At 43.8% G+C, this 15,487-nt stretch overlaps 4 non-coding genes across 4 annotated transcripts; all 4 read left to right on the top strand.

The window, feature by feature from the left end:
* Positions 1 to 3,579: 3,579 nt before the first annotated feature.
* trnal-uaa (transfer RNA leucine (anticodon UAA)) lies at positions 3,580 to 3,662 on the top strand. Its single transcript has one exon. It is a non-coding gene; the product is annotated as a tRNA-Leu (tRNA).
* Positions 3,663 to 6,867: 3,205 nt separating this feature from the next.
* Positions 6,868 to 6,950, top strand: trnal-uaa (transfer RNA leucine (anticodon UAA)). The gene has a single exon. It is a non-coding gene; the product is annotated as a tRNA-Leu (tRNA).
* Positions 6,951 to 11,419: 4,469 nt separating this feature from the next.
* Positions 11,420 to 11,491, top strand: trnad-guc (transfer RNA aspartic acid (anticodon GUC)). Its single transcript has one exon. It is a non-coding gene; the product is annotated as a tRNA-Asp (tRNA).
* Positions 11,492 to 11,710: 219 nt separating this feature from the next.
* On the top strand, positions 11,711 to 11,791 carry trnay-aua (transfer RNA tyrosine (anticodon AUA)). The gene has a single exon. It is a non-coding gene; the product is annotated as a tRNA-Tyr (tRNA).
* Positions 11,792 to 15,487: the final 3,696 nt, after the last annotated feature.

Genomic DNA, 15,487 nt, shown 5'->3' with positions numbered 1-15,487 from the left:
TTCCATTCTCGACTGAATCAGGAGGTTGTGTGTGTAAGTCTCACTCCTGAGACTTGAACACATCATCTTGGATGACACTCAAATGCACTATTTGGGGAATGTTGCATTGTTGAAGCTGTTGACCATCGGCTGAAATTTTAAATTGAAGCTCCATCTGCACCCTCGGGTGGATGTGAAAGTTACCAGAGTCTTAGTCGAAAAATAATAGGAGAGCTGCGCCCGTGTCAATATTACGAAAAATGTTCGTAAATGCTCACTGAAATCCAATGTCTCTGTGTGTCGCTGTGGGGGTGGAGCTGAAGCCCAGATTCTCACAGAGGCAGAGTCCAACCACTGACAGAATCAGGATCAGGATGGCCGAGTGGTGCAGGCGTTGGACGTAAAATGTAATGGATTTATACCCGCGGGGCTGCAAACCCCACTCCTGGTAATTCCTTCATTAAACAGAGATTTTTCCCATCCTGCTCAGTGATACCTGATTTTCATCAGCTGAATCTCCAATTTTCTGTAACTATGTGACACTCTGAGCCGATAATGAAATGAAATTGTGAAATGTATCTGTGTCGCTCTCTCTCTTCAGAGAGCTGTGTATGCGTTTGTGTGTTTGAGTCTTTGTCTCTCTCAGTCTGACCCACTCTGTCTGTCCCTGTTTCACTGTTTGTCTCTGTCTCTCAATCTGTCTCTTTCTCACGGTGTCCAGTCCTGTTGCAATGGGATTCTCTCAGACTCTCTGTCTGACTGTCTCTCTCTGTCCCATTATCTCTGTCTGTCCGTGTCTTTGCCTGTCTCTGTTAGTCGCTGTCTCTAACCTGATAAGTATTTCCATTATTTTCTGTTTTTGTCTCTATGTCTCTCTCTCTATCTGTCTTTCTCTCTATCTGTCTCCCTCTTTGTCTCTCACTTTGTCCCTGTCCTTTTCTCTGGTTCTCAATGTGTCTGTCACTTTCTCACGGTGTCCAGTGCTGTTCGAATGGGATTCTCTCAGTCTCTCTGTCTGACTGTCTCACTCTTTCCCATCATCTCTGTCTGTCTATGTTTCTGCCTATCTGTCTCTCTTTGCCTGTCGCTGGTAATTCCTGTCTCTAACCTGCTGATTATTTCCATCATTTTCTGTTTATATCTTTGCCTCTCTCTCGATCTGTCGTTCTCTCTCTATCTGTCTCTCTCCTTGTCACTGTCTTTATCACTGTCTTTCTTTCACTCTTTCCCTCTCTCTCTTTATTGATCACACACACACATCTCTGTATATGGAGGTGTTTGAGTCTTTTTCTCAGAGTCTGCCTGACTTTTCAGTCTCACCCTTTCTGTCTCTCGTTGTCTCTCTCTCTCGCTATCTGTCTCTACTGTTTGTCTCTGTCTCTCAATGTGTCTGTCGACTTCTGATCACAGCTCGATAACTGCTCTGATGCAACCCGTACCCTCGTCCGTATAGTGGTGAGTATCACTGCCTGTTACATTGGAGAACCGGGTTCAATTCCCCAACGGAAAAGCAGCTTTTTCAAAATTTTGAATTTTACTTCTGTTTCTTGGTATAGATTCATATTAAAAAGTTTCAGAGCAATTTCGAACAGTAAAGGTACAGCAAGAGGAGATTGCCTCTTCCAGATTTTTTGCAAACGGAGACTTTTTCAGGATTCTGTGGCCGTCTGCTGCACAGAGATGGATGACTGAGTTTTTTCTGAGTAACATTTAAAGTGCCAGAGACGCAGTAGTTGTGGCCGAGTGGTGAACGCGATGGTCTAGCAATCCTTTGCGTTTTCCCTGCGAATGAAGAATCCTGCCGGCTACGATTCTCAGCATTTTTCATTCCATTTTACAATTGAACCAGGTTTTTGCAAAACTGATCCTGAGAAAGGCGGAAGAACGTCGCACACCTTTCAACACTGACATCTATTTCTCATTTTTATGCAATATCTCAATATCTGCAATATTCAAGATATATACGGAGAGAAAATCGCAAAAATCAGCCAAAGTAGCGACAGTGATTCAGCCTGTCTATCCCTCTAGATGTATAAGGCATCTGTGCATGTCCCTTGGTGCATGTATATTTTTAGTTATGTGTGTGTGTGTGTGTGTGTGTGTCTGTGTCTGTCTATCTGTATATATGTCTCTGTGTATGTGCAACTGTCTGCGGAAATCATCACCATGAATTTGGTACGTCCTGGAACTTTTAAAAAAGTGTTGTGGAAAATAATACGATTGTGAACTTTGGTATCGGCTTTGGTTCAGTGGCAGCATCCTCGACTGAAAAACGAAAAAGCAAGCCAAAGTAGCGACAGTGACCCTGCCTGTCTATCCATCTATTTGTCGAAGGCAACCGGTATATATCTTAATCTGGGTGCCATGGTACATCAATCATTGATTGTTGGTATGCAGGTGCAGAAGGCGGTAAAGAAGGCAAATGGCATGTTCGCCTTCATAGTGAGGGGATTTGAGTATCGGAGCAGGGAGGTCTTACTGCAGTTGTACAGGGCCTTGGTGAGGCCACACCTGGAATATTGTGTTCAGTTTTGGTCTCCAAATCTGAGGAAGGACGTCCTTGCTATTGAGGGAGTACAGCTAAGGTTCACCAGCATGATTCCCGGAATGGCAGGACTGACATATGAGGAGAGACTGGATCAACTGGGCTGGTATCCACTGGAGTTTAGAAGAATGAGAGGGGATCTCATAGAAACATATAAAATTCTGACGAGATTGGACAGCTTAGAGGCTGGAAGAATGTTCCCCTTGATGGGGTATTCGAGACCAAGGATCATAGTCTAAGAATAAGGTGTAAACCATTTAGGACCGAGATGAGGAGAAACTTCTTCACTCAGGGAGTGGTTAACCTGTGAAAATTTCTACCGCAGAATGTCGTTGAGGCCAGTTCGTTAGATATATTCAAAAGGACCCTTCCGGCTAAATGGATCAAGGGGTATGGAGAGAAAGCAGGAAAGGGGTACTGAGGTTGAATGATGAGCCATGATCTTATTGAATGGTGGTGCAGGCTCGAAGGGCCGAATGGCATATTCCTGCATCAAATTTCTATGTTTCTATGTTTCTATGTTGATGCGTGTATATCTTTGGTTATTGTGTGTGCGTGTGTCTGTGTATGTCTATCTGTATGTATGTCTCTGTGTATGTGCAACTGTCTGTGGAAATCATCACCATGAATTTGGTACGTCCTGGAACTTTTAAAAAAACTTGGGGAAAATAATACGGTTGTGATCTTTGAGATCGGTTTTGGTTCATTGGCTCCATTCTCGACTGAATCAGGAGGTTGTGTGTGTAAGTCCCACTCCTGAGACTAGAACACATCATCTTGGCTGACACTCAAATGCAGTACTTGGGGAATGTTGCATTGTTGAAGCCGTTGACCATCGGTTGAAATTTTAATTTGAAGTTCCATCTGCACCCTCGGGTGGATGTGAACGTTCCCAGAGCCTTAGTTGAAAAAGAATAGGAGAGTTGCGCCCGTGTCAATATTAAGAAACATGTTCGTAAATGCTGCCTGCAATCCTGTCTGTCTGTGTGTCGCTGTGGGGGTGGAGCTGAAGCCTAGATTCTCACAGGCAGAGTCCAACCTCTGACAGGATCAGGACCAGGATGGCCGAGTGGTAAAGGCGTTGGATTTAAAATGTAATGGGTTTATACCCGCGTGGGTTTGAACCCCAGTCCTGGTAATTCCTTAATTAAACGTAGATATTTCCCATCCTGCTCAGTGATACCCGATTCTCATCTGCTGAATCTGCAATTTTCTGTAACGATATGACACTCTCAGCCGATAATGAAATGAAATTGCGAAATGTATCTGTGTCGCTCGGTCTCTGCCGCTCTCTCTCTTTGTGTGTTTGAGTCTTTGTCTCTTTCATTCTGACACTCTCTGTCTGACTGTCTCTCTCTTTCCCATTATCTCTGTCTGTCCATGTCTTTGCCTGTCTCTGTTAGTCCCTGACTCTAACCTGATAAGTATTTCCATTATTTGCTGTTTTTGTCTCTATGTTTCTCTCTCTCTATCTGTCTTTCTCTCTATCTGTCGCCCTCTTTGTCTCTCTCTTTGTCCCTGTCCTTTTCTCTGTCATTCCATCGCTATTTGCCTCCCTCTCTTTATGGCGCACGCAAATACATCTCTGTGTATGTATGTGTTTGAGTCTTTTTCTCATTCAGTCTGATCATCCCTTTCAGACTCAAACTTTATGTCTCTCTTTCTCTCTATCTCACTGTCTGTCTCTCCCTGTTTCCCTGTTTGCCTCTGGTTCTCAATGTGTCTGTCTATTGCTCACGGTGTCCAGTTCTGTTCGAATGGGATTCTCACAATCTCTCTGTCTGACTGTCTCACTCGTTCCCATCATCTCTGTCTTTCTTCGTTTCTGCCTGTCTGTCTCTCTTTGCTTGTCGCTGGTAGTTCCTGTCTCTAACCTGCTGAGTATTTCCATCATTTTCTGTTGAAATCTTTGTCTCTCTCTCTATCTGTCGCTCTCTCTATCTGTCTCTCACCTTGTCACTGTCTTTATCACTGTCTTTCTCTCACTCTTCCCCTCTCTTTTTATAGATCACACTTACACATCTCTGTATATGTAGGTGTTTGAGTCTTTTTCTCGCTGTCTCTGACTGACTTTTCAGTCTCACCCTTTCTGTCTCTCGTTGTCTCTCTCTCATTGTCTGTCTATCCCTGTTTGTCGGTTTGTGTCTGTCTATCAATGTGTCTGTCGACTTCTGTTCGCAGCTTGATTACTGCTCTGACGTAACACGTTCCTTCGTCCGGATAGCGGTGATTATGCCCCCCTGTTACGCGGGAGAACTGGATTCAATTCCCCGATAGCAAAGCAGCTTTTTCAAAATGTCGAATTTTTCTTAAGTTTCTTGGCATAGATTCATATTAAAAAGTTCCAGAGCAATATAGAACAATAAAAATACAGCAAGAGGAGATTGCCTCTTCCAGACTTTTTGCAACGGAGACTTTTTCAGGATTCTGTGGCCGTCTGCTGCACACAGATGGATGACTGAGTTTTTTCTGAGTAACATTTAAAGTGCCAGAGAGGCAGTAGTTGTTGCCGAGTGGTTGAAGCGATGGTTTAGAAATCGATGGGTTTTCTGCGCGTAGGTTCGAATCCTGCCGACTACAATTCAAAGCATTTTTCATTACATTTTACAATTTAACCAGGTTTTTGCAAAACTGATCCTGAGATAGGCGGAATAACGTCCCACACATTTCAACACTGACATCTATTTCTCATTTTTATTAAACTGCAATATTCATGTTACATACGGATAGAAAAACGCAATAATCATCCAAAGTAGCGACAGTGATTCAGCCTGTCTATCCCTCTATATGTCAAAGGCATGTCTGTTGGTGCATGTATATTTTTGGTTAAGTGTGTGTCTCTGAGTAGGTCTATCTGTATATATGTCTCTCTGTATGTGCAACTGTCTGTGCAAATCATCACCATGAATTTGGTATGTGCTGGAACTTTTTAAAAAGACTTGGGGAAAATAATACGGTTTTGAACTTTGGTATCGGCTTTGGTTCAGTGGCAGTATCGTCGACTGAAAAACGCAAAAGACAGCCAATGTTGCAACAGTGACCCTGCCTGTCTATCCATCTATTTGTCGAAGGCAATCTTTGTATATCTTGATCTGGGTTTCATGATACATCAGTCATTGATTGTTGGTATGCAGGTGCAGCAGGCGGTGAAGAAGGCAAATGGCATGTTCCCCTTCATAGGTAGGGGATTTGAGTATAGGAGCAGGGAGGTCTTACTGCAGTTGTACAGGGCCTCCGTGAGGCCACACCTGGAACATTGTGTTCAGTTTTGGTCTCCGAAACTGAGGAAGAACATCCTTGCTATTGAGGGAGTGCAGCGAAGGATCACCAGCTTGATTCCCGGGATGGCAGGACTGACATATAAGGAGAGACTGGATCAACTGGGCTGGTATCCACTGGAGTTTAGAAGAATGAGAGGAGATTTCAAAGAAACATACAAAATTCTGACGAGATTGGACAGCTTAGAGGCTGGAAGAATGTTCTCGCTGCTGGGGAGTTCGGGACCAAGGATCACAGTCTTTGAGTAAGGGGTAAACCATTTAGAAACGAGCTGAGGAGAAACGTTTTCACTCAGAGAGTGGTTAACCTGTGAAATTTTCAACTGCAGAAAGTCGTTGAGGCCAGTTCGTTAGATATATTCAAAAGGGAGTTAGTTATTGCCCTTACAGCGAAAGGGATGAAGGGGTATGGAGAGCAAGCAGGAAAGGGGTACTGAGGTTGAATGATCAGCCATGATGTTATTGAATGGTGGTGCAGGCTCTAAGGGCCGAATGGCATATATCTGCACCTAATTTCTATGTTTCTATGTTGATGCGTGTATATTTTTGGTTATTTTATGTGTGTGTGTGTCTGTGTATGTCTACCTGTATGGATGTCTCTGTGTATGTGCAACTGTCTGTGGAAATCATCACCATGAATTTGGTACGTCCTGGAACTTTTTAAAAAACTTGGGGAAAATAATACAGATGTGAACTTTGGTATCGGTTTTGGTTCAGTGGCTCCATTCTCGACTGAATCAGGAGGTTGTGTGTGTAAGTCCCACTCCTGAGTCTTGAACCCATCATCTTGGCTGACACTCAAATGCAGTATTTGGGGAATTTTGCATTGTTGAAGCTGTTGACCATGGGCTGAAATTTTAAATTGAAGCTCCATCTGCACCCTCGGGTGGATGTGAAAGTAGCCAGAGCATCACTCGAAAAAGAATAGGAGAGTTGCGCCCGTGTCAATATTGAGAAAAATGTTCGTAAATGCTCCCTGAAATCCGATGTGTCTGTGTGTCTGTGGGGGTGGAGCTGAAGCCCAGATTCTCAGAGAGGCAGAGTCCAACCACTGACAGGATCAGGACCAGGATGGCCGAGTGGTGAAGGCATTGAACTTAAGATCTAATGGGTTTGTACCCGCGTGGGTTCTAGCCCCACTCCTGGTAATTCCTTAATTAAACAGAGATTTTTTCCCACCCTGCTCAGTGATACCCAAATTTCATCTGCAAAATCTCCAATTTTCTGTAACTATGTGACACTCTGCGCCGATAATGAAATGTCTCTGCCGCTCTCTCTCTTTGGAGAGCTGTGTATGTATTTGAGTCTTTGGCTCTCTCTAACCCTCTCTGTCTGTCCCTGCTTCTCTGTTTGTCGCTGTCTCTCAATCAGTCTCTTTCTCACGGTGTCTAGTTCTCTTGCAATGGTATTCCCTCAGACTCTCTGTCTGACTGCCTCTCTCTGTCCCATTATCTCTGTCTGTCCATGTCCTTGCCTGTCTCTGTTAGTCTCTGTCTCTAACCTGATGAGTATTTCCATTATTTTCTGTTTTTGTCTCTCTGTCGCTCTCTCTATCTGTCTTTTTCTCTATCTGTCTCCCTCTTTTTCTCTCTCTTTGTCCCTGTTCTTTCCTCTGTCATTCCATCACTATTTTTCCCCCTCTCTTTATGGAGCACGCAAACACATCTCTGTCTATGTATGTGTTTGAGTCTTTTTCTCATTCAGTCTGATCCTCCCTTTCAGTCTCAAACTTTCTGTCTCTCTTTGTCTCTATCTCGCTGTCTGTCTCTCCCTGTTTCCCTGTTTGTCTCTGGTTCTGAATGTGTCTGTGTCTTTCTCACGGTGTCCAGTTCTGTTCGAATGGGATTCACTCAGTCTCTCTGTCTGACTGTCTCACTCTTTCCCATCATCTCTGTCTGTCTATGTTTCTGCCGATCTGTCTCTCTTTGCCTGTCGCTGGTAGTTCCAACCTCTAACCTGCTGAGTATTTCCATCATTTTCTGTTTATATATTTGTCTCTCTCTCTATCTGTCGCTCTCTCTCTATCTGCCTCTCTCCTTGTCACTGTCTTTATCACTGTATTTCTCTCACTTTTTCCCTCTCTCTCTTTATAGATCACACACACACATCTCTGTATATGTAGGTGTTTGAGTCTTATTCTCACTGAGTCTGCCTCACTTTTCAGTCTCACCCTTTCTGTCTCTCGTTGTCTCTCTCTCTCGCTGGCTGTCTATCCCCGTTTGTCGGTTTGTCTCTATCGATCACTGTGTCTGTCGACTTCTGTTGACAGCTCGATTACTGCTCAAAGGCAACCTCGTCCGGAAAGTGGTGATTATCCCCGCTTGTTATGCGGGAGAACCGCGTTGAATTCCCTGACGGCACAGCAGTTTTTTCAAAATGTCGAATTTTACTTCTGTTTCTTGGTATAGATTTTATTAAAAAGTTCCAGAGCAATATAGAACAGTAAAAATACAGCAAGATGAGATTGCCTCTTCCAGATTTTTTGCAAACGGTGACTTTTTCAGGATTCTGTGGCCGTCTGCTGCATAGAGATGGACGACTGAGTTTTTTCTGAGTAACATTTAAAATGCCAGAGACGCAGTAATTATGGCCGAGTGGTTAAAGCGATGGACTAGAAACACTTTGGATTTTCTGCGGTAGGTTAGAATCCTGACGACTACGATTCTCAGCATTTTTCATTCCATTTTACAATTTAACCAGGTTTTGGCAAAACTGATCCTGAGATAGATGGAATAACGTCGCACACCTTTCAACACTGATATTTTTTTCACATTTTTATTAGTCTGCAATATTCACGGTACATACGGATAGAAAAATGCAAAAATCACCCAAAGTAGTGACTCAGCCTGTCCATCCCTCGATATGTCTCAGGTATCTGTGTGTGTCCGTTGGTGCATGTATATTTCTGGTTATGTGTGTGTGTGTCTCTGTGACTGTCTCTCTGTATATATGTCTCTGTGTATGTGCAACTGTCTGTGGAAATCATCACCATGAATTTGGTATGTCCTGCAACTTTTTCAAATGACTTGGGGAAAACAATATGGTTGTGAACTTTTGTATCGGCTTTGGTTCAGTGGCAGCACTCTCGACGGAAAAACGCAAAAGCCAGCCAAAGTAGCGACAGTGACCCTGCCTGTCTATCCGTCTATTTGTCGAAGGCACTCTGTGTATATCTTGATCTGGGTGTCATGGTACATCTGTCATTGAAAGTGGGCATGCAGGTGCAGCAGGCGGTGAAGAAGGCAAATGGCATGTTCGCCTTCATAGCTAGGGGCTTTGAATATAGTAGCAGGGAGGTCTTCCTGCAGTTGTACAGGGCCTTGGTGAAGCCACACGTTAAATATTTTGTTAGTTTTGATCTCCAAATCTGAGGAAGGACGTTCTTGCTATTGAAGGAGCACAGCGAGGGTTCACCAGCTTGATTCCAGGGATGGCAGGACTGACATATGATGAGAGACTGGATCAACTCTGCTGGTATCCACTGGAGATTAGAAGAATGAGAGGGGATCTCATAGAAACATATAAAATTCTGACGAGATTGGACAAGTGAGAGGCTGGAAGAATGTTTCTGTTGCTGGGGAGTTGGAGAACCAGGGTCACAGTCTAAGAATAAGGGGTAAGCCATTTAGGACCGAGATGAGGAGAAACGTCTTCACTCAGAGAGTGGTTAACCTGTGGAATTCTCTACCGCAGAAAGTTGTTGAAGCCAGTTCGTTAGATATATTCAAGATGGAGTGAGATATGGCCCTTACGGCTCAAGGAATCAAGGGGTTATGGAGAGAAAGCAGGATATGGGTACTGAGGTTGAATGATCAGCCATGATCTTATTGAATGGTGGTAGCAGGCTCGAAGGGCCGAACGGCCTACTCCTGCAACTAATTTCTATGTTTCTATGTTGATGCGTGTATATTTTTGGTTATTTTATGTGTGTGTGTGTCTGTGTATGTCTATCTGTATGTATGTCTCTGTGTATGTGCAACTGTCTGTGGAAATCATCACCAAGAATTTGGTATGTCCTGGAACTTTTTTTAAAAACTTGGGGAAAATAATACGGTTGTGATCTTTGGTATCGGCTTTTTTCAGTGGCTCCATTCAGAAACTCGTGTGTGTAAGTCCCTCTCCTGAGACTTGAGCGCATCATCTTGGCTGACACTCAAATGCAGTACTAAGGGAATTTTGCATTGTTGAAGCTGTTGACCATCGGATGAAATGTGAAATTGAAGCTCCGCCTGCACCCTCGGGTGGATGTGAAAGGTCCCAGAGCATTACTCGAAAAAGAATAGGAGAGTTGCCCCCGTATCAATATCACGAAAAATGTTCAGAAATGCTCCCTGAAACCCTCTGTGTGTGTGTGTGTCTGTGGGGGTGGAGCTGAAGCCCAAATTTTGACAGAGACAAAACCAGTTTCTGCCAGGACCAGGATGGCCGAGTGGTTAAAATGTTGTACTTAGATCCAATGGAGTTATAACTGGGCGGGTTCGACCCCCACAACTGGTAATTGCTTAATTAAACAGAGACTACTTCCCATGCTGCTCAGTGATACCCGATTTACATCTGTTGCATTTGCATGTTTCGGTGACATTCGAAGCAGATAATGAAAGGTATCTGTGTCGCTCAGTCTCTGCTTCTCTCTCTCTCTCTTGAGAGAGCTTTGTGTGTGTTTGAGTCTTTGTCTCTCGAAGTCTGCTTCTGTCTTTTTCTCACTGTGTTCAGTTCTGTTCCAAAGGGATTCTGTCTGACCATCTCTCTCTTTCCCATCATCTCTGTCCATGTCTTTATCTGTCTGTGTTGGTCCCTGTCTCTAACCTGATGAGTCATTCCATCATTTTCTGTTTTTGTTACTATATCTCTCTCTCTCCATCTGTCTTTCTCTCCATCTGTCTCACTTTTTGTCTCTGTCTTTTTCTTGTCATTCCATCACTATTTGCCGAGCTCTCTTTATGGAGCACGCAAACACATCTCTGTGTATGTAAGTATTTGAGTCTTTGTCTCACTCAGTCTGACCCTCCCTCTCAGTCTAAAACTTTCTGTCTCTCTCTGTCTCTATCTCACTGTCTGTCTCTCCCTTTTTAACTGTTTGTCTCTGTCTCTCAATGTGTCTGTCTCTTTCTCACGGTGTCCAGTTCTGTTCGAATGGGATTCTCTCAATCTCTCTGGGTGAATGTCTCTCTCTTTTCCATCATCTCTGTCTGTCTATGCCTCTGCCTGTCTGTATCTCTTTGCCTGTCGCTGTTAATTCCTGTCTCCAACCTGCTGAGTATTTCTATCATTGTCTGTTTATATCTTTGTCCCTCTCTCTATCTGTCGCTCTCTCTCGATCTGTCTCTCTCCTTGTCACTGTCATTAACACTGTCTTTGTCTCACTCATCCCTCTCTCTCTTTATAGAGCACACACACATATCTCTGTATATGTATATATTTGAGTCTTTTTCTCACTCAGTCTGCCTCTCCTTCTCAGTCTCACACTTTCTGTCTCTCGTTGTCTCCAACTCGTTGTCTGTCTCTCCCTGTTTGTCGGTTTGTCTCTGTCTCTCAATGTGTCTGTCGACTTCTCCTGGTGTCCAATTCTATTCACAGTGACTCGATTCCTGCTCTGACAGAACTGGTACCCGTCAGTTCCTCGTTAGTATAGTGGTGAGTATCCCCGCCTGTCACGCCGGAGACCGGGGTTCAATTCCCCGACGGGGAGGCAGTTGTTTCAAGATGTCGAATTTTACTTCTGTTTCTTGGAAGAGATGCATATTAAAAAGTTCCAGAGCAATATGGAACTGTAAAAATACAGGTGGATAAGATTGCCTCGTCCAGATTTTTAGCAAACGGAGAATTTTTCAGGAGTCTTTGGCCGTCTGCTACACAGAGATGGATGACTGAGTTTTTTCTGAGTAAAGTTTAAAAAGGTAGCGACACAGTAGTCGTGGCCGAGTGGTTAAGGCGATGGACTATAAATCCATTGGGTTACCCCGCGCAGGTTCGAATCCTGCCGACTACGATTCTCAGCATTTTTCATTCCATTTCACAATTTAACCGGTTCTCTGCCAAACTGATCCTGAGATAGATGGAATAACGTCCCACACCTTTCAACTTTGACATTTTTTTCTCATTTTTATTAATCTGCAATATTCACGATACATCCGTTTCAAAAATCGCAAACATCAGTCAAAGTTGCGACAGTGATTCAGCCTGTCTATCCCACGAGATGTCTGAGGCATCTGTGCATGCCCGTTGGTGCGTGCAAATTTTTGGTTATGTGTGTGTGGGTCTCTGTGTCTGTCTATCTATTTATATGTCTCTGTGTATGTGCAACTGTCACTGGAAATCATCACCATGAATTTGGTATGTGCTGGAACTTATAAAAACGACTTGGGGAAAATAATACGGTTGTGAACTTTTGTATCGGCTTTGGTTCAGTGGCCGCATTCTCGACTGAATCGGGAGGTTGTCTGTTCAAGTCTCACTCCTGAGACTTGAGCATATCATCTTGGCGAACACTCAAGTGCAGCATTTGGGGAATTTTGCAATGTTGAAGCTGTTGACTTTCGGATGAAATGTTAAATTGAAGCACCGTCTGCACCCTCGGGTGGATATGAAAGTTCCCAGTGCATTACTCGAAAAAGAATAGGAGAGTTGCCCCCGTGTCAAAATTACTAAAAATGTTCGTAAATGCTCACTGAAAGCCGATGTGCATGTGTTTGTATGTGGGGTTGGGGTTGAAGCCCAGATTCTCACAGAGACAGAATCCAGGTTCGCACAGGACCCGAATAGCCGAGTGGTTGAAGCATTGGCCTTAAAACTCAATGGGTTTGTCCCGCGTGGGTTCGTCCCCCACTCCTGGTGTCTCTTTAATTTAACACGGATTTCCTCCCATTCTGATCAGTGAGACCGGATTTTCATCGGTTGAATCTGCAATTTTCTGTAACAATGTGACACTCTGAACCGATAATGAAATGAAATTGTGAAATGCATCTGTGTCGCTCGGTTTTTGCCTCTCTCTCTCTCTTCAGAGAGTTTTGTATGTTTGAGTCTTTGTCTCTCTCAGTCTAACTCACTCTGTCTGTCCCTGTTTCTCTGTGTGTCTTTGTCTCTCAATCTGTCTCTTTCTCACGGTGCCACGTCTGGTCCAATGGGATTCTGTCAGACTCTTTGTCTGACTTGCTCTCATTTTCCCATCATTTCGGTCTGTCCATGTCTTTGCTTGTCTCTGTTAGTCCCTGCCTGTAAGCTGAGAAGTATTTCCATAATTTTCTGTTTTAGTCTCTATCGCTCTCTCTCTATCTGTCTCTCTCCTTGTCACTGTCTTTATCATTGTCTTTCTCTCACTCTTTCCCTCTCTCTCTTAATAGATCACACACACACACTTCTCTGTATATGTATATATTTGAGTCTTTTTCTCACTCAGTCTGCTTCTCCTTCTCAGTCTCACACTTTCTGTCTCTCGTTGTCTCTGTCTCGCTGTCTGTCTCTCCCTGTTTGTCGGTTTGTCTCTGTCTCTCAATGTGTCTGTCGACTTCTCCTGGTGTCCAGTGCTGTTCACAGTGACTCGATTCCGGCTCTGACAGAACTGGTACACGTCAGTTCCTCGTTAGTATAGTGGTGAGTATCCCCACTGTCACGCGGGAGATCGGGGTTCAATTCCCCGACCGGGAGGCAGTTGTTTCAAGATGTCGAATTTTACTTCTGTTTCTTGGAAGAGATGCATATTAAAAAGTTCCAGAGCAATATGGAACTTTAAAAATACAGGAAGATGAGATTGCCTCGTCCAGATTTTTAGCAAACGGAGAATTTTTCAGGAGTCTTTGGCCGTCTGCTACACAGAGATGGATGACTGAGTTTTTTCTGAGTAAAGTTTAGAAAGGCAGCGACACAGTAGTCGTGGCCGAGTGGTTAAGGCGATGGGCTAGAAATCCATTGGGTTATTCCGCACAGGTTCGAATCCTGCCGACTACGATTCTCAGCATTTTTCATTCCATTTCACAATTTAACCGGTTCTCTGCCAAACTGATGCTGAGATAGATGGAATAACGTCCCACACCTTTCAACTTTGACATTTTTTTCTCATTTTTATTAATCTGCAATATTCACGATACATCCGTTTCAAAAATCGCAAACATCAGTCAAAGTTGCGATAGTGATTCAGCCTGTCTATCCCTCGAGATGTCTGAGGCATCTGTGCATGCCCGTTGGTGCGTGCAAATTTTTGGTTATGTGTGTGTGGGTCTCTGTGTCTGTCTATCTATTTATATGTCTCTGTGTATGTGCAACTGTCACTGGAAATCATCACTATGAATTTGGTATGTCCTGGAACTTATAAAAACGACTTGAGGAAAATAATACGTTTGTGAAAATTTGTATCGGCTTTGGTTCAGTGGTTTCATTCTCGACTGAATCGGGAGTTTGTCTGTTCAAGTCTCACTCCTGAGCCTTGAGAATATCATCTTGGCTAACACTCAAGTGCAGCACTTGGGGAATTTTGCAATGTTGAAGCTGTTGACTTTCGGATGAAATGTTAAATTGAAGCTCCGTCTGCACCCTCGGGTGGATATGAAAGTTCTCAGTGCATTACTCGAAAAAGAATAGTAGAGTTGCCCCCGTGTCAATATTACTAAAAATGTTCGTAAATGCTCACTGAAAGCCGATGTGCATGTGTTTGTATGTGGGGTTGGGGTTGAAGCCCAGATTCTCACAGAGACAGAATCCAGGTTCTCACAGGACCAGAATAGCCGAGTGGTTGAGGCGTTGGCCTTAAAACTCAATGGGTTTGTCCCGCGTGGGTTCGTCCCCCGCTCCTGGTATCTCTTTAATTTAACACGGATTTCCTCGCATTCTGATCAGTGAGACCGGATTTTCATCGGTTGAATCAGCAATTTTCTGTAACAATGTGACACTCTGAACCGATAATGAAATGAAATTGTGAAATGTATCTGTGTCGCTCGGTTTCTGCCTCTCTCTCTTCAGAGAGTTTTGTATGTTTGAGTCTTTGTCTCTCTCAGTCTGACTCACTCTCTCTGTCCCTGTTTCTCTGTTTGTCTTTGTCTCTCAATCTGTCTCTTTCTCACGGTGCCACGTCTGGTCCAATGGGATTCTGTCAGACTCTTTGTCTGACTGGCTCTCTCTTTCCCATCATTTCGGTCTGTCCATGTCTTTGCTTGTCTCTTTTAGTCACTGCCTGGAAGCTGAGAAGTATTTCCATCATTTTCTGTTTTAGTCTCCATCGCTCTCTCTCTATCTGTCTCTCTCCTTGTCACTGTGTTTATCACTGTCTTTCTCTCACTCTTTCCCTCTCTCTCTTAATAGATCACACACACACACATCTCTGTATATGTATATATTTGAGTCTTTTTCTCACTCAGTCTGCCTCTCCTTCTCAGTCTCACACTTTCTGTCTCTCGTTGTCTCTGTCTCGCTGTCTGTCTCTCCCTGTTTGTCGGTTTGTCTCTGTCTCTCAATGTGTCTGTCGACTTCTCCTGGTGTCCAGTGCTGTTCACAGTGACTCGATTCCGGCTCTGACAGAATTGGTACACGTCAGTTCCTCGTTAGTATAGTGGTGAGTATCCCCACTGTCACGCTGGAGACCGGGGTTCAATTCCCCGACCGGGAGGCAGTTGTTTCAAGATGTCGAATTTTACTTCTGTTTCTTGGAAGAGATGCATATTAAAAAGTTCCAGAGCAATATGGAACTGTAAAAATA

This window comes from Pristiophorus japonicus, chromosome 23 (genome assembly GCF_044704955.1).
Source record: "Pristiophorus japonicus isolate sPriJap1 chromosome 23, sPriJap1.hap1, whole genome shotgun sequence".
NCBI classification, from domain to species: Eukaryota; Metazoa; Chordata; class Chondrichthyes; family Pristiophoridae; genus Pristiophorus; species Pristiophorus japonicus.
This window is presented reverse-complemented; position numbering and strand designations above follow the sequence as displayed.